The sequence below is a fragment of the Dendrobates tinctorius genome, unplaced genomic scaffold (genome assembly GCF_039654945.1).
Source record: "Dendrobates tinctorius isolate UK_male_01 unplaced genomic scaffold, ASM3965494v1 ptg000022l, whole genome shotgun sequence".
NCBI lineage: Eukaryota > Metazoa > Chordata > Amphibia > Anura > Dendrobatidae > Dendrobates > Dendrobates tinctorius.
Genome location: NW_027361690.1, coordinates 90,407,480 through 90,432,738, shown reverse-complemented (window position 1 = coordinate 90,432,738; position 25,259 = coordinate 90,407,480). Strand labels below are relative to the sequence as shown.

Genomic DNA, 25,259 nt, shown 5'->3' with positions numbered 1-25,259 from the left:
TCACACATCTGTTTGAAGTGTGGTTGTGCTGTTTATTTTTCTTGGACAGCACACAAACCCTTTGCCTGTGTCTTATTCTGATCCTCAAAATCGGAGCGGAATAGGACTTGCCTTGATTCTCATGGATCTCATTCTCGTATCTGTGATTTTCATGGACGTTTACATAGTAACATAGTAAAATAGTTAGTAAGGCTGAAAAAAGACATTAGTCCATCCAGTTCAGCCTATAAAATTCTGTCAGAATAAATCCCCAGATCTTCATCCTTCTAAAGAACCTAACAATAACTGTAAGATACAATATTGTTACGCTCCAGGAAGACATCCAGGCCTCTCTTGAACCCTTCCACTGAGTTCGCCATCACCACCTCCTCAGGCAGGGAATTCCAGATTCTCACTGCCCTAACAGTAAAGAATCCTCTTCTATGTTGGTGGAAAAACCTTTTCTCCTCCAGACGCAGAGAATGCCCCCTTGTGACCGTCACCTTCCTTGGTATAAACAGATCCTCGGAGAGATATTTGTATTGTCCCCTTATATACTTATACATGGTTATTAGATTGCCCCTTAGTCGTCTTTTTTCTAGACTTAATAATCCTAATTTTGCTAATCTCTCTGGGTATTGTAGTTCCCCCATTCCCTTTATTAATTTTAATTAATTTTGTTGCCCTCCTTTGTACCTGCTCTAGTTCCATTATATCCTTCCTGAGCACCGGTGCCCAAAACTGTACACAGTACTCCATGTGCGGTCTAACCAGAGATTTGTACAGAGGCAGTATAATGCTCTCATCATGTGTATCCAGACCTCTTTTAATGCACCCCATGATCCTGTTTGCCTTGGCAGCCGCTGCCTGGCACTGGCTGCTCCAGGTAAGTTTATCATTAACTAGGATCCCCAAGTCCTTCTCCATGTCAGATTTACCCAGTGGTTTACCGTTCAGTGTGTAATGGTGATATTGATTCCTTATTCCCATGTGTATAACCTTACATTTATCATTGTTAAACTGCATCTGCCACCTTTCGGCCCAAGTTCCCAACTTATCCAGATCCATCTGTAGCAGAATACTATCTTCTCTTATATTGACTGCTTTAGATAGTTTTGTATCATCTGCAAATATCGATATTTTACTGTGCAAACCTTCTACCAGATCGTTAATAAATATGTTGAAGAGAGTAGGTCCCAACACCGACCCCTGCGGTACCCCACTGGTCACAGCGACCCAGTTAGAGAATATACCATTTATAACCACCCTCTGCTTTCTATCACTAAGCCAGTTACTTACCCATTTACACACATTTTCCCCCAGACCCAGCATTCTCATTTTGTGCACCAACCTCTTGTGTGGCACGGTATCAAACCCTTTGGAAAAATCAAGATATACCACATCGAATGACTCACCTTGGTCCAGTCTATAGCTTACCTCTTCATAAAAACTGATTAGATTGGTTTGACAGGAGCGATTCCTCATAAACCCATGCTGATATGGCGTTAAACAGATATTCTCATTGAGATAATCCAGAATAACATCCCTCAGAAACCCTTCAAATATTTTACCAACAATAGAGGTTAGACTTACTGGCATATAATTTCCAGGTTCACTTTTAGAGCCCTTTTTGAATATTGGCACCACATTTGCTATTCGCCAGTCCTGTGGAACAGACCCCGTCGCTATAGAGTCTCTAAATATAAGAAATAATGGTTTGTCTATTACATTACTTAGTTCTCTTAGTACTCGTGGGTGTATGCCATCCGGACCCGGAGATTTATCTATTTTAATCTTATTTAGCCGGTTTTGCACCTCTTCTTGGGTTAGATTGGTGACCCTAAGGCCTGTTTCACACTTGCTTTTTTTTGCAGCGCGTTTTTCCCGCAAAAAAACGCATTGAAAAACGCATACAAAAGCATACAACTGCTGCGTTTTTTTCAAGCATTTTTATGAGCATGCATGAAAAAAACGCAGCGTTTTTATGCGTTTGTATGCGTTTTTAGTGCGTTTTTACCGCGTTTGCGTTTTTTTCCAACATTAGGTGGCCCCTCACACTAACCCAAACCATGACTTTACTAACCCTAACCCTGACCCTAACCCTAACCCTAACCCTGACCCTAACCCTAACCCTTAACCAAACCATACTTAACCCTAACCCTGACCCTAACCCTTAACCAAACCATACTTAACCCTAACCCAAACCCTAACTAACCTTAACCCTAACCCTAACCCTGACCCTAACCCTAACCCTAACCCTTAACCAAACCATACTTAACCCTAACCCTGACCCTAACCCTTAACCAAACCATACTTAACCCTAACCCAAACCCTAACTAACCTTAACCCTAACCCTGACCCTAACCCTAACCCTAACCCTGACCCTAACCCTTAACCAAACCATACTTAACCCTAACCCTGACCCTAACCCTGACCCTAACCCTAACCCTAACCCTGACCCTAACCCTTAACCAAACCATACTTAACCCTAACCCTAACCCTGACCCTAACCCTAACCCTAACCCTGACCCTAACCCTTAACCAAACCATACTTAACCCTAACCCTGACCCTAACCCTTAACCAAACCATACTTAACCCTAACCCAAACCCTAACTAACCTTAACCCTAACCCTAACCCTGACCCTAACCCTAACCCTGACCCTAACCCTAACCCTAACCCTAACCCTTAACCAAACCATACTTAACCCTAACCCTGACCCTAACCCTTAACCAAACCATACTTAACCCTAACCCAAACCCTAACTAACCTTTACCCTAACCCTAACCCTGACCCTAACCCTAACCCTAACCCTGACCCTAACCCTTAACCAAACCATACTTAACCCTAACCCTGACCCTAACCCTGACCCTAACCCTAACCCTAACCCTGACCCTAACCCTTAACCAAACCATACTTAACCCTAACCCTAACCCTGACCCTAACCCTAACCCTAACCCTGACCCTAACCCTTAACCAAACCATACTTAACCCTAACCCTGACCCTAACCCTAACCCTAACCCTAACCCTGACCCTAACCCTAACCCTAAACCCCCTTAACTAACCCTAACTCTAACCCAAACCCCTAAATTCCATGGTTAACAAAAAAAAAACGCATGTGCAAAAAAACGCATACATAAGCATGCCAATGCGCACATATGCGCACCCATAGACTTATATTGGGTGTCTTGCTGTAAAAAAACGCATTGCGCGCGCATGCGTTTTTTTGAGGCAAATCGGACGCACAAAAAATGCAACAAGTTGCATTTTGTGCGCCCGAGCGCATACCGCAAAAAAACGCATGCGCGGTAAAACGCGTACAAACGCATGTGTATGCGCACATAAGCGCATCCCATGCAAAGTATAGGAAAAAAAAACGCATGCGCTATTTAGCGCTAAATTACCGCGAAAAAAAAACGCAAATGTGAAACCAGCCTTAATTTGGGGTTTTCTTTGTCTCTCGGCATTTCACTTAGCATTTCATTTTCCACCGTGAATATCGTGGAGAAGAAGGTGTTTAATATATTAGCTTTTTCCTCATCATCTACAACCATACTTTCTTCACAATTTTTTAATGGGCCTACACTTTCACTTTTGATTCTTTTACTATTGATATAGTTGAAGAACAGCTTGGGATTAGTTTTACTCTCCTTAGCAATATGCTTCTCTGTTTCCTTTTTGGCAGCTTTAATTATTTTTTTAGATAAAGAATTTTTCTCCTTATAGTTTTTTAGAGCTTCAACGGTGCCATCCTGCTTTAGTAGTTTAAATGCTTTCTTTTTACTGTTAATTGCCCCTCTTACTTTTTTGTTTAGCCACATTGGGTTTTTCCTATTTTTTGTCCTTTTATTCCCACAAGGTATAAACCGCTTACAGTGCCTATTAGGGATGTTCTTAAACATTTCCCATTTATTTTCTGTATTCTTATTTCTGAGGACATTGTCCCAGTCAACCAGATTAAGGGCATCTCTAAGCTGGTCAAACTTTGCCTTCCTAAAGTTCAGTGTTTTTGTGACTCCCTGACATGTCCCCCTAGCGAAAGACAAGTGAAACTGTACAATATTGTGGTCAATATTTCCTAGATGCCCAACAACCTGCAGATTTGTTATTCTGTCAGGTCTGTTAGATAGTATTAGGTCTAAAAGTGCTGCTCCTCTGGTTGGATTCTGCACCAAATGTGAAAGATAACTATTCTTGGCTATTAGCATTAACCTGTTGCCTTTATGGGTTTCACAGGTCTCAGTTTCCCAGTTAATATCCGGGTAAAGTCCCCCATAACAAGGACTTCATTATGGGTTGCAGCTTCATCTATCTGCCTTAGTAGTAAACTTTCCATGATTTCTGTTATATTTGGGGGTTTGTAACAGACCCCAAAGATAATTTTGTTACTATTTTTCCCTCCATGTATTTCGACCCATATGGACTCGACATCCTCATTCCCTTCGCTAATATCTTCCCTTAAAATGGACTTTAGACAAGACTTTACATAAAGACAAATCCCTCCTCCACTCCGATTTTTACGATCCTTTCTAAACAGACTGCAACCCTTTAAGTTAACCTCCCAGTCATAGCTTTCATCTAACCATGTCTCGGTTATTGCCACTATGTCATAGTTACCTGTAGATATTTCTGCTTCTAGTTCTTCCATCTTGTTTGTCAGGCTTTTGGCGTTTGGGAGCATGCATTTTAGAGAATTTTGCTTTGTTCCAATCTCCTCCATGTTGATTGCTTCAGAAATTTTCTTACTTCCCTTCTGAGTATGGTGTCTTGGATCTTCTTTGCCACACCTCATATCATTCATATCATATCATTGACTGGATCTATGCAACTGTGGGTCTGTGTGCCATCCGATAATATAAATCTTGAAGCACAAGGATATTTTACACAAATGTGTGAATATGGCCTAAGGGTGGTTGTTTTACAAACTACAGTATTATTCCCGTCACCTCTCTGCAAGTCATACAGTATTGATACACAATAAATATTTATGTCCATTGACTTACCGAGACATCTCGACTGATCCGATACAGTCATTCTCTTTAGTTTGTTTTCATATGGTCAGATCTTTGTCGACCTCTTCCAGCCACGACTTGTCGAACTACACTGCAGCCTTGACAAGCTTATATATATATTATATATACATTTGCCTCCTGAACAAAATATCTCCAACACTGCGCTCGTAAATACAAATATGAACCACACCATTGATATCCAATGAGTCACACACCATTCAAATTATAAATTGGTAAGCCAACACTGTGCCCCCATTAGCTATCATTTCTGCCTCCCAATAAATATAAATGAGTCCTTGTGAATCTCCCTCTAGGTAATTATAAGTACCTGTAGAGCTTTATAATAACTTGTGGGTGGTAGGTTATGTTATACATGGTCTTAGAATGAATCCGGTAGTGGGGGAATGCTATAGAAGGACTTATAATGAACTGGGGGGGGGATGCTATCAGGAACTTATAATGAAATGATGGTGGAGTGAGATGCTATAGAAGGAATTATAATGAATTGAGGGTGAGAGCTAAACCCCTGATGGCATTCCACCCACCATAAATTCATTATAAGTCCATGATAGCATCCTGCCCTATGCCCCAATTCCTGTATTATTCCCTGATATCATCCCCCCTAATTCATTATAAGTCCTTCTATAATTTCCTCACCCCAGCTCTCAATTTATTAAAAGTCCCTGATAGCATCCTCCACCATGCCCCAATACATTATAAGTCCCTGATAGCATCCTCCACCTTGCCCCAATACATTATACGTCCCTGATAGCATCCTCCACCATGCCCCAATACATTATACGTCCCTGATAGCATCCTCCACCATGCCCCAATACATTGTAAGTCCCTGATAGCATCCTCCACCATGCCCCAATACATTATACGTCCCTGATAGCATCCTCCGCCATGCCCCAATACATTATAAGTCCCTGATGGCATCCTCCGCCATGCCCAAATACATTATAAGTCCCTGATGGCATCCTCCACCATGCCCCAATACATTATAAGTCCCTGATAGTATCCTCCACCATGCCCCAATACATTGTAAGTCCCTGATAGCATCCTCCGCCATGCCCCAATACATTATAAGTCCCTGATGGCATCCTCCACCATGCCTCAATACATTATAAGTCCCTGATAGCATCCTCCACCATGCCCCAATACATTATACGTCCCTGATAGCATCCTCCGCCATGCCCCAATACATTATACGTCCCTGATAGCATCCTCCGCCATGCCCCGATACATTATAAGTCCCTGATAGCTTCCTCCACCATGCCCCAATACATTATAAGTCCCTGATAGAATTCTATCCCTGTTTTCCCCATCTGGTCATGGGACCACCAGCGCTTTATGCTCCAAGCGACAGGCCCCCCTGCCCTCATTATAAGCTGCCTCTCCCTTTAGTCCCTGGTGCAGTTGTCTGTCCCTTAGAAAAAATGCTCTCCACTAGTAATGAGAAGTGATAAGCGCTCATCACTACTCTCCCAGCTCTGAAATACAGGATGTATAGTGGGTGATCAACCACTAGGTTGCCAATTGTCCCTCCATCTTTTATTTCTGAAGTCATGAAAAGGATCCATTATGATCTTTCAGTTGGACAGTTTGCTAGTCCTCCCAACAGATAAGTAAATTAATTCAAAAGGGCACATCAGACATTCTGCTTTCATTGCTCACTTGTATAAAAAGGGTTGTAAATTCAGACGAAGTTAAAATCGAAAACTGCAAAGAAACATTAAATAAATAAAAAAAGTTTAAGTGCCTCCTTTGACCATATGAAATTATGGGAAATATGAATTAAAATAAAGCTTTTACCCAAATCTAGATATGCACAACAGGGACCAGATTTTGAAAATGCATTTTATTTCTTTCTGCTATTGGCTAATTTTCTGTTTTTCTCTTTTTGTGATTGATCAAAGAGCTATAATTGTGCCTCTTAGCTTAAAATGTACTAAAGGAGAGGGAGTAGGTTGTTTTGTGGAAAGAACGAGAACGACGATGTTTCAGAAACTAGTTCTTTTTGCAGAAACACTGTAAAATTCAGAGCTCATTAGATGCAAATACTACTTTGTAATTAAATTTTACGTCTCTATTGGAGGAAAACATTTATATGTTATACAATAAGAAGATTTTCCATTCATTTGGAAATGACAACATCATGAGCTATCAACAATATTTTGAGGCACGAGGCACAGAGTTGCTCGTTAGCTTAATTTAATTTGCATGGTGGAAAAGAAGTTGCAGACATGTTGATCATATAGAAGTCACCTGAATGCAAAAAAAAAAATACTTCTGAATGCACAGTATCAACAGATGAATATGGCTGCATGCTTGGTATCAAAGGATGAGTAATACTGCATGCTAACCGATCTGTAGATGAACATAGCTACATGCATAATATCAACAGATGAATATGGCTGCATACATAGTACAAACCGAAGATTACTGCTGAATGCTTTATATCTGTAGATGAATACTGCTGTATGCACTGTACAAACCGAAGATTACTGCTGCATGCAGGGTATCTGTAGATATATACTGCTGCATGCATAAGCTTGATGGGTCAAAATCATTCTCTGCCACTGTGAAAATGAATTGAAAGTCATATACTTTTTTGAGGGTTGTTAAGATCTGTTCTTACTGATATCACAGATTACACTTCCTAGGAACCTCAGCTAAATAGGTCTCATCCATTATGATGTAGTTTACATATATATTTTTTTGCTAGATAGAATAGCTAAACTATTTTGAACCATCCCCCAAAAAAGTACTTACAAAAGTCAATATTTAGCCTTATGAGCCTTGTCCCATCTGGGACAGTAGTGGCAGGACAGCCATAAATGTCGATAGATAAAGGTCCATCTGCTGTGACCTGCATTTATCTTGAGAATGTGGCCCATCCTGCACAATCTAGAATGGAGAGGTCGGAGCATATGCATGGCTTCTTCCATTCATTTATATAGGAGCTATGAATATTGCCAAGCAATCGGGTCTGCAATTTTCAGAGATCCCATAGAAATCACTATAAAATGCTGAGCATGTGCTATCACTTCCTCATTCCTGAAAGCGAGCATTAGGAACCCATTCTGGATATAGATGCTATTCGTAGCAGTAGGACCCCCAATCTCTCAGAACACTGACATATCTTGTTAGTATATTAGTGTAGGATGTAAAGGACATGGAAAGGGTCAATAGATTAAAAGATTTCTTTAGTTTCTTGAATTCCACAACGCGTTTCGACAGATAGCTTCTGTCTTCATCAGATGGCACCTGATGAAGACAGAAGCTATTTGTCGAAACGCGTTGTGGAATTCAAGAAACTAAAGAAATCTTTTAATCTATTGAGCCTCTCCATGTCCTTTGTGCTCCCCTGCGACTGGGACATCCTGCCCTATTGAACACATCCTCATCTGAGGTACCCGGCAGGAGCTGCATCGGACTATTCTGAATTGGCGCTTCCTGACCTGCCAGCCTGGCGCTCCATCAGGTTGTCTCACCCATACTATTTTTTCATATCTTGTTAGTATGACATAGATGTCTTAGGTTGGACATCTCCTTTATAGGATTTATAACGAGAAATAAAAACTTTCAGAAACCACCTCATTGTTGTCTGCTGTGGATGGGGCTGAGCTGTAATTCTGAACAAGGCAAAGAGTGGCACTGTCTCTGGATCAGCAAATTTTTGCCTCCGTGGCCACCATTAATACTCAAACAATAAGCCACTTTGAGACCCCAACCTTGTACAAATTATTGTGTTGGTCATGTAAAATATTCATAGTAAAAACTGATCCATGAGGTAGAGAAGATCATAAGATGATCTGGAGAGATATCAGACTATTGTGTATTTCTGGAAGAATAGCAAATCATAGGAAACAAACATCTCTATTGGGGGGTGGGCAGTGGAGCTTATCTACCGTGAAAGATGCTTCATCGAGAGAAGCATTACAAGCCCACAAGTCTCTAGCGCACAGACATGAACTTGTTACTTTCCGCATCTCTTGGCATCGGCTCTGAAAACCCTTCAATTCATCGCAGACACACAGAAGTCTGGCAGCACGAAGATTAATATATAAAAGCTGCCTGTCTCCTTTCATTCAGAATGTGAGAGTGGAAGAATATCTAGACAGGGAAATCCTTGTGTCATTTCTAGGTTTTCTCTGTAAAACACTAGATAGCTCGCTGTTACACCCCAGTACGGGGGTATGTAGGTTTTCCTTAGAAGACGGTGTTGATCAGCCAATCACTCAAAACACAACATGATGTCCGTATTATAGCCGCATTAGTCCAGTTGCCTTACTTCTACCAACCCCCTGGTTGGTCCTTTATCCCATAAAATTTTTGCAATCCATCTGTCTGCATTTGCCTTTAATTCTCAACTGAGTTAAAATTCTAACAGACTGCAGAAAAGGGGGAAGGGTATGATCTCCAAGATAAGACATTTTAGAAGAATCCTATAATGGTAATGGTTACAAATTGTTCACCCATTAATCAACTGTATATCCAAGCCATCCACAGGGAGAAGCATTCTGTGTAGTCACTCTTCATTTTGGAAGAATGGGGAACCATCCTCTAATACTCACAATTAGAGATGAGCGGATCTTTTGATATTTGAATTTGCCGACTTTGCCCAGTTTCCCTCCAAAAAAGTAAGTCAATACTGGAAAGCTTGTAATTGCTAGGAAATACACCAGAGGGAGAGGAGAGCTGGGGAGACAGTGAACCTCACCCACCATAAGAGCTTGCACTCTCCAGGCAAGAGAGACAGGACTCTGCTGACTATAAGAGCTTACACTGTACAGGAGAGAAAGAGGACCCCACTGACCATAAGAGCTTACACTCTACAGGAAAGAGAGACGACCCTGCTAATCATAAGAGCTTACACTCTATCAATCAATCAATCAATCAATCAATCAAATTTATTATCGCCAAGTACATATTACATATATACAAGGAATTCTTTGTGGCAAAGAGGCAACATAATATATAACAACAGATACAACAAGTAACATCTAACAAGACAGATACAGTATATAGTCTACACATGACGATTTAATTGTTGAACAGAGAGTGGATAGAAGCTGTTCATATGGCGGTTGGTACTGCATTTGGGGACTCTGAAGCGACGTCCTGAAGGGAGTAGTTGGAATGAGGAGTGTCCCGAGTGAGAGGGATCGGATGAAATTTTCAATGCGTGGGATCGAATACTCTTATCATAAAGATCCTGGATTTTAGGCAGGGGGGAGCCTATAATTCTCTCTGCTGTTCTGAAAGTCCTTTGTAAGCGGAGTTTGTCATGCGCAGTGGCTCCCCCATACCAGACTATCAGAGAGGAACAAATCACAGATCTGATGACAGCATTAAAGAATAAGATCAGCAGATTCTTAGACAAACCATATCTTTTCAGCTGACGCAGGAAGAACATCCTCTGTTGTGCTTTTCTTATAACAGCATCCACGTTTTTCCCCCATTTAAGATCATGAGAGATGATAACACCAAGGAATTTGGTCTTTGTGACCCTAAGAACCACTTCGTCATGGATGTAGATTGGAAGTATCTCATGTTGATCTTTCCTAAAATCCACAACCATCTCAGCAGTTTTTTTAGTGTTGAGTACAAGATTATTGGCTTTACACCAGTCACATATTCTTTCCACCTCACTCCGATACAAGTCTTCAGCATTTCCCCTGATGAGACCAATCAGTGTCATATCATCGGCAAATTTCAAGATTTTTACTGAGTCTGCTGAAGAGATGCAATCATTCGTATAGAGAGAAAGCAGTAACGGGGACAAAACACACCCCTGAGGTGCCCCGATGTTTGTGACCAAGGTGTCCGAAGTGAATGGTCCAACTTTTACACTCTGTATCCTGGCTGTCAGGAAGTTATAAATCCACAAGCATAAGTTGAGAGGGACTCCAAGAGCTACCATTTTCTTATGAAGTAAATTCGGATCAATGGTATTGAACGCTGAGCTAAAGTCCATGAAAAGAATCCGGACATATGAGTGCCGTTCATCTGTATGATCCAAAATGTACTTCAGTGCCAGATTGACAGTGTCGTTTGCCGAACGATTCTCCTTATAGGCAAACTGAAGCGGGTCCCATAGCTTCTGCGTGAATTTTATCAGGTGGGACATCATAATTCTTTCGAAGACTTTCATAGCTACAGATGTGAGTGCTACTGGTCTATAGTCGTTCAACTCAGAGGATCCCACTTTCTTGGGGACAGGGATAATTGTGGAATTTTTCCAACACTGAGGTACAACGCACTCTTTCAGTGACACATTGTATATATTTGTCAGTATAGGGGCAAGTTGGGTAGCACATACTTTCAGACACATTGGAGATACACCATCAGGGCCAGGTGCCTTTTTGACCTTAAGTCCCTTCAGGATGCGTATCACCTCTGCCTCGGAGATCACTACTTGGGTGTTGCACAATGAATGATCTTTATATGAACAGACTGAGGAGCTTAGAGATGAATAGCCACTGTGTGTAGAGCTTGCCTCAAATCTGCAGTAGAATTCATTTAACTCTGCTGCCAGACTTCTGCTGGGGTTCACTATAGTGGGGTGGCTTTTATAATTGGTGACCTCTCTTAATCCTCTCCATGCAGATCTAGTATCTTTTGATGAGAACCTTTCCTCCAGAATCTTTGCATACTCGTGTTTGGCTAACTTGATCTCTTTAGATAGCGAGTTCCTAAGTTTCTTGAATTTAGTAATATCGCCTGCTTTATAAGCCTCCTCTTTTCTCTTACGGATCAACCTGACTTTATTTGTAAACCACGGCTTGTTGTTTCCCCGAAAGTGGACAGATTTGGATGGAATAAACGTGTCTTCACAAAAACGGATATATGAGGACACTGCATCAACCCATTCATCCAGACCCGAGCATGTTTCCTGGAATACCTCCCAGTCCGTGCATTCAAAGCATGCTTGCAGTTGCAATTTTGCCTCCTCAGACCATGTCTTCTTTGTATAAACTGTAGGTTTGGATGTTTTCAACCTTTGCCTGTAGGCTGGAATTAAATGAATTAGACAATGATCTGAAAAGCCCACTGCTGCTCTCCTCACTGCCCTGTAGGCCCCTATTAAGACAGTATAGCAGTGATCAAGCGTATTGTTCTCTCTCGTGAAGCAGTTTATATGTTGAGTAAATTTGGGGAGATCCATGTTGAGTTTTCCTTTGTTAAAGTCCCCCATTACGATCACAAATGCTTCAGGAGATCCTTTCTCCCATTCTGATATTTTGCAAGCTAATTCACCAATAGCAGCTTTAACAGATGCTTGAGGGGGAATATATACTGCAACCAGAACCATAGATGAAAACTCTCTTGGAGAGTAAAATGGTCTACAATTGAGTGCAAGGTACTCTAGATCTGGAGAGCAACCTTTTCCCAGTATGTTAACATCACAGCACCAGCTAGTGTTGATGTAGAGACATACCCCACCCCCCCTTTGTTTACCTGAAGCTACACAATCACGGTCAGCTCTGTAGATAACAAAACCAGGTAGATCCAGACTACAATCAGGGATGGTGTCATTCAACCAGGTCTCAGTAAAACAAAGAGCAGCTGAATTGGCCATATCAGATCTCATGTTACAAAGTAAGTTCAGTTCCTCCATTTTGTTAGATAAGGAACGGACATTAGCCAAGTGGAGTGAAGGAAGAGCTGTTCTGAACCCTCTCCTCCGAAGGCGTGCCAGGACTCCTCCTCTCCTACCTCTCTTGCAATACACCTCCACAGGTTTCACAGAAGTAATGGATTTTATGTACTCAATTGTTGAATTAGCAATCATGCTCCAAGAAGGGGAGTCCATGAGAAATTGCGGATGATTCCAGAATAATAAATCGTCCCTTGAAATCATAAGAGTAGGTTTACAGAGTGCAGTGGCCATGACTACACTCAGCTTGTAGCTATAAAGACTGAACAGTCACAGCTTAGCAGAGTTAAATGTACAACTTTCCATAAAGGGTGCTCCCAGCACTGCTGGGGGGGAGGGCATGGGTGCAACAAGACAGGGACATCAGGGGACACGCCAACAGTCAGTCCAAACCTGCCCAGCTCACCCTTTCAGCTCCACCTGGATCACAAGATCTCCAGAACATCTCCAGCACCGCACACTCCACCAGCTTTCCTATCCCGGGATCATCTGCATGCTGGAAATGGGTATAAGGCAGGTAGCCAGCAGCTTCACTCTCTCCCAGCTGAAACCAGGCACGGAGCTCCACGAGGACAGAAAGACACCGGTCCCAGCTGGTCGCAGTCTCCACACTACTCTCAGCTCTGCCGAATCCTGTAGCCCTACAGCTCCATGTGGACCACAAGATCTCCAGAACAACTCCAGCACCGCACACTCCACCAGGTTTCCTATCCTGGGATCATCTGCATGCTGGAAATGGGTACAAGGCAGGCAGCCAGCAGCTTCACTCTCTCCCAGCTGAATCCAGGCACGGAGCTCCACGAGGACAGAAAGACACCGGTCCCAGCTGATCGCAGTCTCCACACTACTCCCAGCTCTGCCGAATCCTGTAGCTACGCAATGGTGAGTGAACCAAAGGGAGAATTAATAATTAAACGGGGTAAAAAACTAAAAAACTCAGGAGCCTCATGCCAGAGCAGCCATCTCTCGGCGCTCAGAGAGAGGACCCTGCGGACCATAAGAGCTTACACTCTACAGGAAAGAGAGACGACCCTGCTAACCATAAGAGCTTACACTCTACAGGAGAGACAGGACCCCACTGACCATAAGAGCTTACACTCTACAGGAGAGAGAGAGGACCCCGCTGACCTTAAGACTTTACACTCTACAGGAGAGAGAGAGGACCCTGCAGATCATAAAACCTTCCACTCTATAGGAGAGAGAGAGGACCTCACTGATCATGGAAGCCAGGGGCGGACCTACCGCCCGTGCAGACTGTGCATTGCAGGGGCCCCGGGGGAGAGGGGGCCCCTCCAGCCTCCAGCACCGCATGGCTAATTATGTCAACATTCAAATTAGCCATGTGTAGTGCAATGAGGAGAGCAGCGCTGCAGGAGGCAAAGGGGCCCCTGTGAGTCGAGGGGCTCGCCTGCCTCCAGCGTCGACTCCAACCCCCCCTCCCCCCGCTCCCCGCATTGAAGGAGGAGGCAGTGATGGAGCCTGGAGGAGAGGGCGTCAGCTGACGCTCCCTCTCCCATCATTCCCCGCTCTGCCTCTGACACAGCGGGTGCGCGATGAAGTCATCTCGCTCTCACTGTGTATCAGGCAGGCAGTGCAGGAGAGGAGACAGGAGCTGGGAGCAACGCCGGCACGTGGAGAAGGTGAGGAGTGTGTTTTTTTGTTTTTTTTTTAAATCAGTGTGAGTACTGGACTGTGGGGCCATGCTGGGGGGGGCTATATACCATGCTGGGGGGGCTATATACCATGCTGGGGGGCTATATACCATGCTGGGCTGTATTATACCATGCTGGGGGGGCTATATACCATGCTGGGCTGTCTCATACCATACTGGGGGGGCTATATACCATGCTGGGCTGTATTATACCATGCTGGGGGGCTATATACCATGCTGGGCTGTATCATACCATGTTGGGGTGGCTATATACCATGCTGGGGGGCTATATACCATGCTGGAGGGGCTATATACCATGCTGGGCTGTATTATACCATGCTGGGGGGGCTATATACCATGCTGGGCTGTATCATACCATGCTGGGGGCTATATACCATGCTGGGGGGCTATATACCATGCTGGGCTGTATTATACCATGCTGGGGGGTGCTATATACCATGCTGGGCTGTATTATACCATGCTGGGGGGGCTATATACCATGCTGGGCTGTATCATACCATGCTGGGGGGGGCTATATACCATGCTGGGCTGTATCATACCATGCTGGGGGGGCTATATACCATGCTGGACTGTATCATACCATGCTGGGGGGGCTATATACCATGTTGGACTGTGGGGCCATGCTGGGGGGACTGTATACCATGCTGAGGGCTATATACCATGCTGGGCTGTATCATGCCATGCTGGGGGGGCTATATACCATGCTGGAGGGGCTATATACCATGCTGGGCTGTATTATACCATGCTGGGGGGGCTATATACCATGCTGGGCTGTATTATACCATGCTGGGGGGCTATATACCATGCTGGTGGGGCTATATACCATGCTGAGCTGTATTATACCATGCTGGGGGGGGCTATATACCATGCTGGGCTGTATTATTCCATGCTGGGGGGGTTATATACCATGCTGTGCTGTATTATACCATGCTGGGGGGGCTATATACCATGCTGGGCTGTATCATACCATGCTGGGCAGGGCTATATACCATGCTGGGGGGGCTATATACCAAGCTGGGCTGTATTATGCCATGCTGGGCTGTATTATACCATGCTGGGGCGGCTATATACCATGCTGGGGGGCTATATACCATGCTGGAGGGGCTATATACCATGCTGGGCTGTATTATACCATGCTGGGGGGGCTATATACCATGCTGGGCTGTATCATACCATGCTGGGGGGCTATATACCATGCTGGGGGGCTATATACCATGCTGGGCTGTCTCATACCATACTGGGGGGGCTATATACCATGCTGGGCTGTATTATACCATGCTGGGGGGGGCTATATACCATCCTGGGCTGTATCATACCATGCTGGGGGGGCTATATACCATGCTGGGGGGGCTATATACCATGCTGGGCTGTATTATACCATGCTGGGGGGTGCTATATACCATGCTGGGCTGTATTATACCATGCTGGGGGGGCTATATACCATGCTGGGCTGTATCATACCATGCTGGGGGGGCTATATACCATGCTGGGCTGTATCATACCATGCTGGGGGGGGCTATATACCATGCTGGACTGTATCATACCATGCTGGGGGGGCTATATACCATGTTGGACTGTGGGGCCATGCTGGGGGGACTGTATACCATGCTGAGGGCTATATACCATGCTGGGCTGTATCATGCCATGCTGGGGGGGCTATATACCATGCTGGAGGGGCTATATACCATGCTGGGCTGTATTATACCATGCTGGGGGGGCTATATACCATGCTGGGCTGTATTATACCATGCTGGGGGGCTATATACCATGCTGGTGGGGCTATATACCATGCTGGGCTGTATTATACCATGCTGGGGGGGCTATATACCATGCTGGGTTGTATTATACCATGCTGGGGGGGCTATATATCATGCTGGGCTGTATTATACCATGCTGGGGGGGCTATATACCATGCTGGGCTGTATCATACCATGCTGGGCAGGGCTATATACCATGCTGGGGGGGCTATATACCAAGCTGGGCTGTATTATGCCATGCTGGGCTGTATTATACCATGCTGGGGGGCTATATACCATGCTGGGCTGTATTATACCATGCTGGGCTGTATTATACCATTCTGGGGGGCTATATACCATGCTTGGATGTATTATACCATGGTGGGCTATATACCATGGTGGGCTGTATACCATGGTGGGCTGGGTTGTATACCATGTGGTGCTGGGCTATATACTATGCGGCTGTTATATACCATGGGAGGTACATTTTGCATTATATTCTCTAAGGGGAGGCTGTGTTATAATATGGGGGGGCTACATTATATTCTATGGGAGGTGGGCTGTATTATATTCTATTTGGGGCTACATTATGTTCTATAAGGGGGCTGTATTATATTTATTATATTCTATGGGGGCTGCATTATACTATATGAGGAGGGCTACATTGTATTCTATGGAGGGGCTACATTATACTATTTAAGGGGCTGCATTATATCCTATAAGGGGGTTGCCATATATTCTATGGAGGGGCTGCATTATACTATATGGGGGGGACTGCATTATATTCTATGGGGGGGTTACATTATGTTCTATACAGATATTATATCCAGCCCTGCATAGCCTCAATATTAGTTAACAACAAATAACAAATAACTTTGTTGCCCTATGAAGGGTTGGGGGGGGGCCCGAAAAATTTCTTGCACAGGGGCCCACTACAGTCTGTGTCCGCCCCTGATGGGAGCTTACACTCTATAGAAGAGAGAGGACCCCACTGACCTTAAGAGCTTACACTCTACAGGAGAGAAAGGACCCCACTGACCATAAGAGCTTACACTCTACAGGATAGAGAGGACCCTGCTGACCATAAGAGCTTACACTCTACAGGAGAGAGAGGACCCCGCTGACTATAAGAGCTTACACTCTACGGGAGAGAGATAGGACCACTCTGTTCATAAGAGCTTACATTCTGCTATACAGAAGAGAGCAAGAGAGGACCCTTACTTAAGTATGTGTTTTTATTAAGTCACATATTCAATAAAAGCCTCAAGTTTAGACATGTGCAAGCTTAATTTTCTACCAAAAAATAACAGTGGAGCGGGCACCACTTGTATATTGATGTAGTGCTAATCAAAATACATGTAAGACAAATGCAATTAAAATAAAGAGGAAAGACACATACGAAAGATCGGTTGCATTTCCTAAATTTTAACAATATATCTGTTTATTTAGTAGCAATCCCAAAAGCCTAGACAAGACCTATAAAAACATTTTAAATTGCACTTATTTCACCAAAACCTGTATCAAGCAGCAAAACTGTACACTGGGATACAACTCATATAACCAATAGAGCCATGTAAATGTGGTGAACATCAGAGACAGTGATACCATGATGAAAATGGTGATAATTTTAAAACATATATCAATATGCATATTGTCATACCAATTATTTATTCTTTTCTGTTTTCAGCTTTTGACATAATAAAACTATTCTATATGAGGAAAAGTGTTTTTTTTTCCAAAATGTTCTTGAAACTTATATTTACTTTTAATTTCAGTGTCACTCATGAACTTGAGCTTCTGTAATGCTGTAGATAAGCCCCCGATGTAACCTGAAAGATAAGAAAAACGAGTTATATTATACTCACCCGGGAGGCGGTCCGGGTCCGGTGCCTTCCATCTTTTAGCAATGATGTCCTCCTCCTTGCTGCCTGTTGCGGCTCCTGTGCAGGCGTAATTCTTTGCCCTGTTGAGGGCAGAGCAGAGTACTGCAGTGTGCAGGCGTCGGGAAAGGTCAGAGAGGTCTGGCGCCTGCACACTGCAGTACTCTACTCTGCGGCACGGTGGCTCAGTGGTTAGCACTGGGTCCTGGGTTCAAATCCCACCAAGAACAACATCTGCAAGGAGTTTGTATGTTCTCCCCGTGCTTGCGTGGGTTTCCTCCAGGTACTCCAGTTTCCTCCCACATTCCAAAGACATACAGATAGGGAGTTTAGATTGTGAGCCCTTTGGGGACAGTGATGCTAATGTGTGCAATCTGTAAAGTGCTGCGGATTTTGTTAGCACTATATAAAAATAAAAGATTATTATAAAAGATTATTAATGTGCATTGTATTCTTCTTCATTATAGGCAGATTGTACTGGTACATAGAACTACAGTTCTACACACCAATGCATTTTTATACACTTGTACTCTAGAGGGAAAATAACAGGAAGAGATTTTTAAAAAAAAATTAATAAAAAATTAAAAACAATTACAATTATATTTTCAATGGACTTTAAAAAAAATAAAAATAAACATAACAAATCAGCAAATAACAGGTATATGTGGTGTCACTGTAATAGTAACAACTGGTACAATAAAGTGAACAGATGTGGTAATCGGTAAATTGCGAAAAAAATGGGGTGATGATTTTTCTCCATTAAACTCATAAAAAAAATAAAAATGTAACGCTGAGGCCTTGCTCACGTGTACTGCAAATTGTTGATTCACACCAATCTACACAATAACAATCATCTCTGATTATTGCATTTTTTCTGTGTATTTTCATGCCTGTTTGCCTTTATTTGATACTTTTTGAGGCAGACATGAGGAAATGTTTAATTTTTTTTATATGACAAAAAATCTTTGATTCTGCACTTAAAAATATAACTGAGTTTTTTCACTTTTTTCAGGCTCCACATAGAAGCCCATAGAGAAAAAATTAATGAAAACAATTCAACTGAGTTTTTAGATGCCTAATGGGAAGGAGTATTCATGAAACCACATCCATTTTGCTTGGACAGTTAGGCAGTGTTCACATACGGTTGTGGCCAAAAGTATTGACACAGTTTCTTCCTGAAAATGATTGCAAACACAAATTCTTTGGTATTATTATCTTCATTTAATTTGTCTTAAATGAAAAAACACAAAAGAGAATGAAGCAAAAAGCAAAACATTGATCATTTCACACAAAACTCCAAAAATGGGCCAGACAAAAGTATTGGCACCCTCAGCCTAATACTTGATTGCACAACCTTTAGCCAAAATAACTGCGACCAACCGCTTCCGGTAACCATCAATGAGTTTCTTACAATGCTCTGCTGGAATTTTAGACCATTCTTTGGCAAACTGCTCCAGGTCCCTGATATTAGAAGGGTGCCTTCTCCAAACTGCCATTTTTAGATTTTTGCAGAATTTTTTTGAGCAGAAATTCTGCTGCGTTTAACTGTCCAAGCAAAGTGGATGTGATTTCATGGAAACTGTACCCCCTGTCCATAGATACACTGTTGAACTGTGCTGTTTTGGTGCTTTTTTTTCTCTCTAGGCTTCTACGAAGAGCTGGGAAAAAATACATGTTAAAAGAATGTAAAAAAAAATAATAATGAAAGATTTTCTTTAATATAGAAGAAACATTAAAAACGCTGCTTCAAATCTGCAACAAAAATGCATCAGATAAGGGGGAAAAGCATAAAAGTCTCAAAAATGCACTAATCAGAGAAGACGCAGAATTTACACTATGTGTGAATATGGTGGCAAAATGGCACTTAAAAAAAAGACTACAGCACATTTCACCTTAAAGAAAGATCCCAAGCTTACGTAAAAAGTTCTGGTTGCCACAAAAATTAATGAATATGCAAAAAATAAATCCATAATACCTAACTGTCCCAAATGCAGCGCAGTGGTCTTTGCCTTGCTGTCCTGGTCGGTCTGCTGAATGTCCCTCAGTGCCACCATGCCACCTCAGACATCTCTTCCTGCCAGAGTAGAAAGAAATAGTAAATGGGTGTGACTATGGGGTGTGGTGAGGGGTGTGACCAGAAATTTTGAAATATTTTGTCCCCCTTTCTCTTCTGTAAAAGATGGGAAGTATGCCATTACACTTGTGCAGTTGTGATGAAAAATGAATGAAAATTGGCTCAATTTAATGTTACAAATGTGAAGTAAAAAAACTGAACCTCATTTCTTGATATATTTTTTCTTTATTATAGTCACTTAAATCATGGGTCTAGACTCTAGATGATGAAACCCCCCCCACTGGTTGGGTCTGTGTGCAGTAGTGTGCATGCTCATACATGAGATGATGAGATGTGCTTTTGCCCGGTGATTTGAGTGATCAGTGGATGTCTCAAAACTTGGACCTCCAACAATCTACAAGGCTTTTATGGGGCGATAATTTAAAAATTCAATTAAAAAAAAATATGTAAAATTTGCTAATAGTGATGAGGGAACGTGCTCGGATAAGGTGTTATCTGAGTATGCTTGGGTGCTAACCAAGTGTCTTCGGGGTGCTCGAAAAATATGTTCCTGCCTAACAAACAGGCAATCCCTGCATGTAGTGCGGCTGTCGAACAGCTGCTAGACATTCCGCCCGCAGGGATTCAAACATATTTTTTGATCACGTCGAAGACACTAGGTTAGCACCCAAGCATGCTGGGATAACACTTTATCTGAGCACATTCGCTCATCACTATTTACTAACGCTTTAAAAAATTAACAGTGTGTTGTGATCTGTGAATATTTGAAACCCAAGTTTTATTCTTGGTTCTAATTGTGAGAAATATATATATATTAGGATTAGGAATAAAGGTAAAAAACATGCAGTGGAGTGTTATTCAGGGTTATCTAGATCAAGACTTTCCCTGTATCTCTTTGTCAGTTTCTGATGTAACTGGTATTATTATAGAGATGACAGCAGAGTACGGCGTGATCTTAGAGGTGTGATCCACAGATACAGCCACAAATAGACTCAGCCCGACGAGAACAGACACTTTCTGACTCACATATTTAGCTGTGATGGGGCTTGTCCACATTATGACCCACTTGTACTCAACCTTATCATCTCCACCTGCATAAAGCTTATATTGACTTTTATTTTACATGGTTTATGGGGTTTTTAGAATTTTTTTCATTGTTAACATTGCGGAGTTGATTGCAGTGAAGCCATGATGAGTATGAGGACTTTTTCTTGTCCAACGTGTCTGAAAGAAGTGGTTGATTTAATGGTGCCAAACACCTATAGTAATTAATTCACAGAATCACACATTACTGAAGAATATGAAAAAGCTTCATAAGTTGGTGATATCCGAGAGCGATACTGAACTTAAAAGGGTTGTCTGATTTACAAAATAATTTTCTTCTCTTTGTGGACCCTAATCCATTCATTGTTATGGAGTGATTACTAAGAGGGGCTCTCGCTCTGGAGGACCTGCCACGTTCTGTGCATTACATGGAAAGTCTGCTGATTTCAATGGGCCAATTGTAATGCCTCATTTTTCCTGCGGAGGCAGTGTAGGGAAATTAAACATAAACTGACTGTTTTGCAGTAGATTATAAATGATTGCTAAGGATCCATGCAACGAAACAAACTTATCAACTATTCTAAGTCAGTGGGACTGGCCTAAGAGGTATCTGGTACATCCTGTTAATTCTGGTCCATTCAGTGCTTGGTATATATTGACATGGTAAAGATATTTGGGGAATGTAAGAATTTCCTACTTTTCATTCTTGATTTTGTCACGTAGATCAGAAACGACAGATATAATATGAATCTTTGAGGTTTGCTGCTGACCGAAGCTGAAAGACCTATTCAACTATCAGGTACGAAGACTATAGGCAATGCTCCATGCAGAATGTATGCAATGACTGTCGCTCTTCACTAAAAAGAAGCCGAACCTATGTCCTTCACTCTTGTAATTAAAATCTTTAGTAAGACATTGACTTACAGGCCAGTCATGTAAATGACATTTCTGTAGGGCTAAATTTGCATAAGAGGCAGAAGAAAAGGAGCATTGTTCATCAGGACTGTATACTGGCTGATTGTAGTGACTCTCTTTCCTGACCTTGCTTTCTGCAATATTCACAGGATATACGTACATCTGTATCTGTGGTTGCTGGGAATGTAGCACACGTAGGGATCAGGTTCGCATATTAAGGAGGCTCGTTTCTCCCAGTGTGTGCGTGGCCATTACCTGATCATGTGCTATTATCATTCTATTCTGAAATGGAAACCAGCTTCCTACCCTAACTACCTGGTGATATTAGCACATTGTTGTTAATAATAATCATTTTATAAAGTATCAGCATACTCTATATAGTGTACAGATACATACAGTTACAATCTGATACTATGGTACAAGGAGAGGGAGAGGGGGCCGTGATCGCAAGCTGGCAGGTGGGTGATATGACGGGCACAAGGGCATTTGTTTCCTGTCTCCACCAACCAGCATCAACAGATGAGATTAAAGGGACCCCATCAGCTGATTCATGCTGCCCAGACCACAGCATATTCTTCTCAGAAACAAGTAAAGTTAGAAGATCTGACCAGGGCCATAGCCAGAGTCCAGGAATGTCCGGCAATGCTCCAGGTGATTGACAGGTCTCTCCCTATGTACACTTGAGTTATAGAAGCCCACCTATGAAGTTTTTTTGTAATAAATGTGTGTATATGTGCATGTAGTGTAGTGTGAGTGTATTAATATACTCACCTACCGGTGTCTTCTCCGGTATCCAGCGCTGTTCTGCTTCTGTTCCAAGTGACGTCACCACTCTGTAAACTCTCTGGGTCAAACTTTGCTCTGCGTGGCTTTTACAATGCAAGTCTATGGAAAGTCAGAACGTGGCTCCATAGAATTACATTGTAAAAGAGACTTTTGGGTCACACAGAGCATAGCGTGACCGGGAGAGTCTGAAGTGCGTTGACGTCACTGAGAAGAGGAGCAGAACGGCGCTGCAGACCGAAGAGCAGCAGTAGGTGAGTATATTAACATATACTATACACCATACACATATGCAAATTTTTTTAAACAAGGTAAAGTCTCTTTAAAGACCTGTCAATCATCTGGACCAGTGGTGGGGATAGCCAACCGAGGCTATGGCCCCACTGCCAGATCTTCTAGCTACAACTTCTCTGAATCTTCTGAGCATTTCAGAGAAAAATATATTTAACTGCAGTCGTGCAGAAAGACTGATTTATGCTATCCATGGTTCCGCTTAAAAGAATAGATATTCGTAAGGCGCTCGGGGCGATACTCATGGGCGAGGTGCTGCTGTGTTCCCACATCCTGGCACTCCACTAGTAAATGGTGTCCCGTTTCCTTGTGCTGTGGGTGTACGTATGTCATAATACTCATTGATTGGCCGGAAGCCTGCGCAGTCTCTAGAATCCTGAATCCAGAAACAGTTGCATATTTAACAGGAGACACCTTTCAAACAAATTAACTTTACTGACCAGATCAAATTCCATCTCAGTCACAGCACAGTACGATGTTATAGTCACGATTTTTTCAGCCTGTTATCCTTTTCTTGTCTGCCACCCCTGATCCCTGGAATACTCTGTGCGACTCCACAGCTTTCATGGTTTCCAGCCCTCTTTTCTGAAACGGTTTCCCGTCCGGCTGTCCCTTCTGGAAAGTGATACAGTCATACTCCTCTGTACCTAAATTCAGGCTGTAGGTCCCAGATTTCCTGGGAAGGCCTGCTAAAGTTAGTGGCGGCCATTCGCATGCTGTCCAAAAATTCATACTCTCTTGTGCTTTTCAGCTCTTTGGCCTTGGACGTCACTTATCACTCTCTCTAGTCTAATCTTCTCCTCTCCCTAAAGCAGGAAGTGTTCCCCTTTTTAACTAACCCTGCCCTTCCCATGTTGGGGCTGTTCCTGAGCACTTTAAGGCCAGGATCACACATGCGAGTCATAGCATGTATTGCTATGCGGCCGCACGCTCCGTTCCTGAGTGCCGGGTATTAACATGCGAGACTCGGCCATGTTTCTCGCATGTGTGATCCAGACCTAACTGTTTGTATACTGTAACTATCTACTTCCTGATTTTGTTGTGCCCTCCACTGCACTTTCCCATTTCTTATCTATGTCTAATGCTTTATCCTATTCCTATACCTATGTACTAATTTCTTACTGTTACACTTTCCCTATGTTTAATACATTAACACATTATGAGTTCACATTACTAGTATTTAAAACATCCTATGAAAGCCAGGGACTAACATGTAATTCCCAATTTGACATGTTATTACCCAACAACAGCTGGGACCCACATTGTCTACAAGAATGGGACTCTAAAGTGTTCGGTAAGAATGAAGCAGTAGCCATACATGGGACTGCTGGAGATAGCCAAGTGCTGTAGCGCCACCACTGCTTCATTCTAATAAGGGAGATCCCAGAGCTCAGACCCCCCCCTCCAATTATCACCTAATTTGCCAAATTGGAGACAAAAGAATAGAAAGAAAGGATCTAGTGGTGTGGTTTATTAGCTACATACTACAGTGAGCTTCTTGAAGAGGTGGGAATAAAGATTTCTATATTCTGGATGGTCCCGTGGAGAGAATAGTCCAAAGAAGAGGTGCAGCACAGGAAAGATTCCTAATAGCAAGACTGCCCATTTCCATACATCTTGTAAGGACATACAGAGATCATAGAGGGATTTCTCTGCTCGGGATCACCTTTATTATCCAAAATTAAACTAGTGGGTACTACTGCGAAGATCTTGGCACAAACATGTATTGTAGGGATGATATTAGTTGGACCAGGGGGAATTATAGAAGGTGGACAAGAGTTGTCAGTCTTTTAAAGGGAATCTGTCACCCCATTTTTGCTCTATGAGCTGCGGCCACCGCCATCAGGGGCTTATCTCCAGCATTCTGTAATGTTGTAGATAAGCCCCCGATGTAACCTGAAAGATAAGAAAAACGAGTTAGATTATACTCACCGGGGGGTGCGGTGGGTGTCACGGTCCGGTCCGAAGCCTCCCATCTTCTAGCGATGACGTACTCCTTCTTACTTCTCCCTCGGCTCCTGCGCAAGGCGTACTTTATCTGCCCTATTGAGGGCAGAGTAAAGTACTGCAGTGCGCAGGCGCTGGGAAAGGTCAGAGAGGTCCGGTGCCTGCGCACTGCAGTACTTTACTCTGCCCTGAATAGGCCAATCTATAAAAGTTAGAATAGTTCGGTACATTAATCTGCAGTCTTATGAAAAGGAAAAGAT

General features: G+C 42.8%; 1 protein-coding gene across 8 annotated transcripts in view; it reads left to right on the top strand.

The window, feature by feature from the left end:
• The window catches only part of MEGF11 (multiple EGF like domains 11), an 815,865-nt gene that overhangs the window by 28,128 nt on the left and 762,478 nt on the right, over positions 1 to 25,259 (top strand). The window contains exon 2 of one of the 8 annotated variants that reach the window (XM_073568889.1): positions 21,787 to 21,862. The exons of the other annotated variants lie outside the window; for them this stretch is intronic. The gene's annotated coding sequence lies outside the window, so the exon portion shown is untranslated. The remainder of the gene's footprint in view (positions 1 to 21,786; positions 21,863 to 25,259) is intronic. 8 annotated transcript variants of the gene reach the window in all.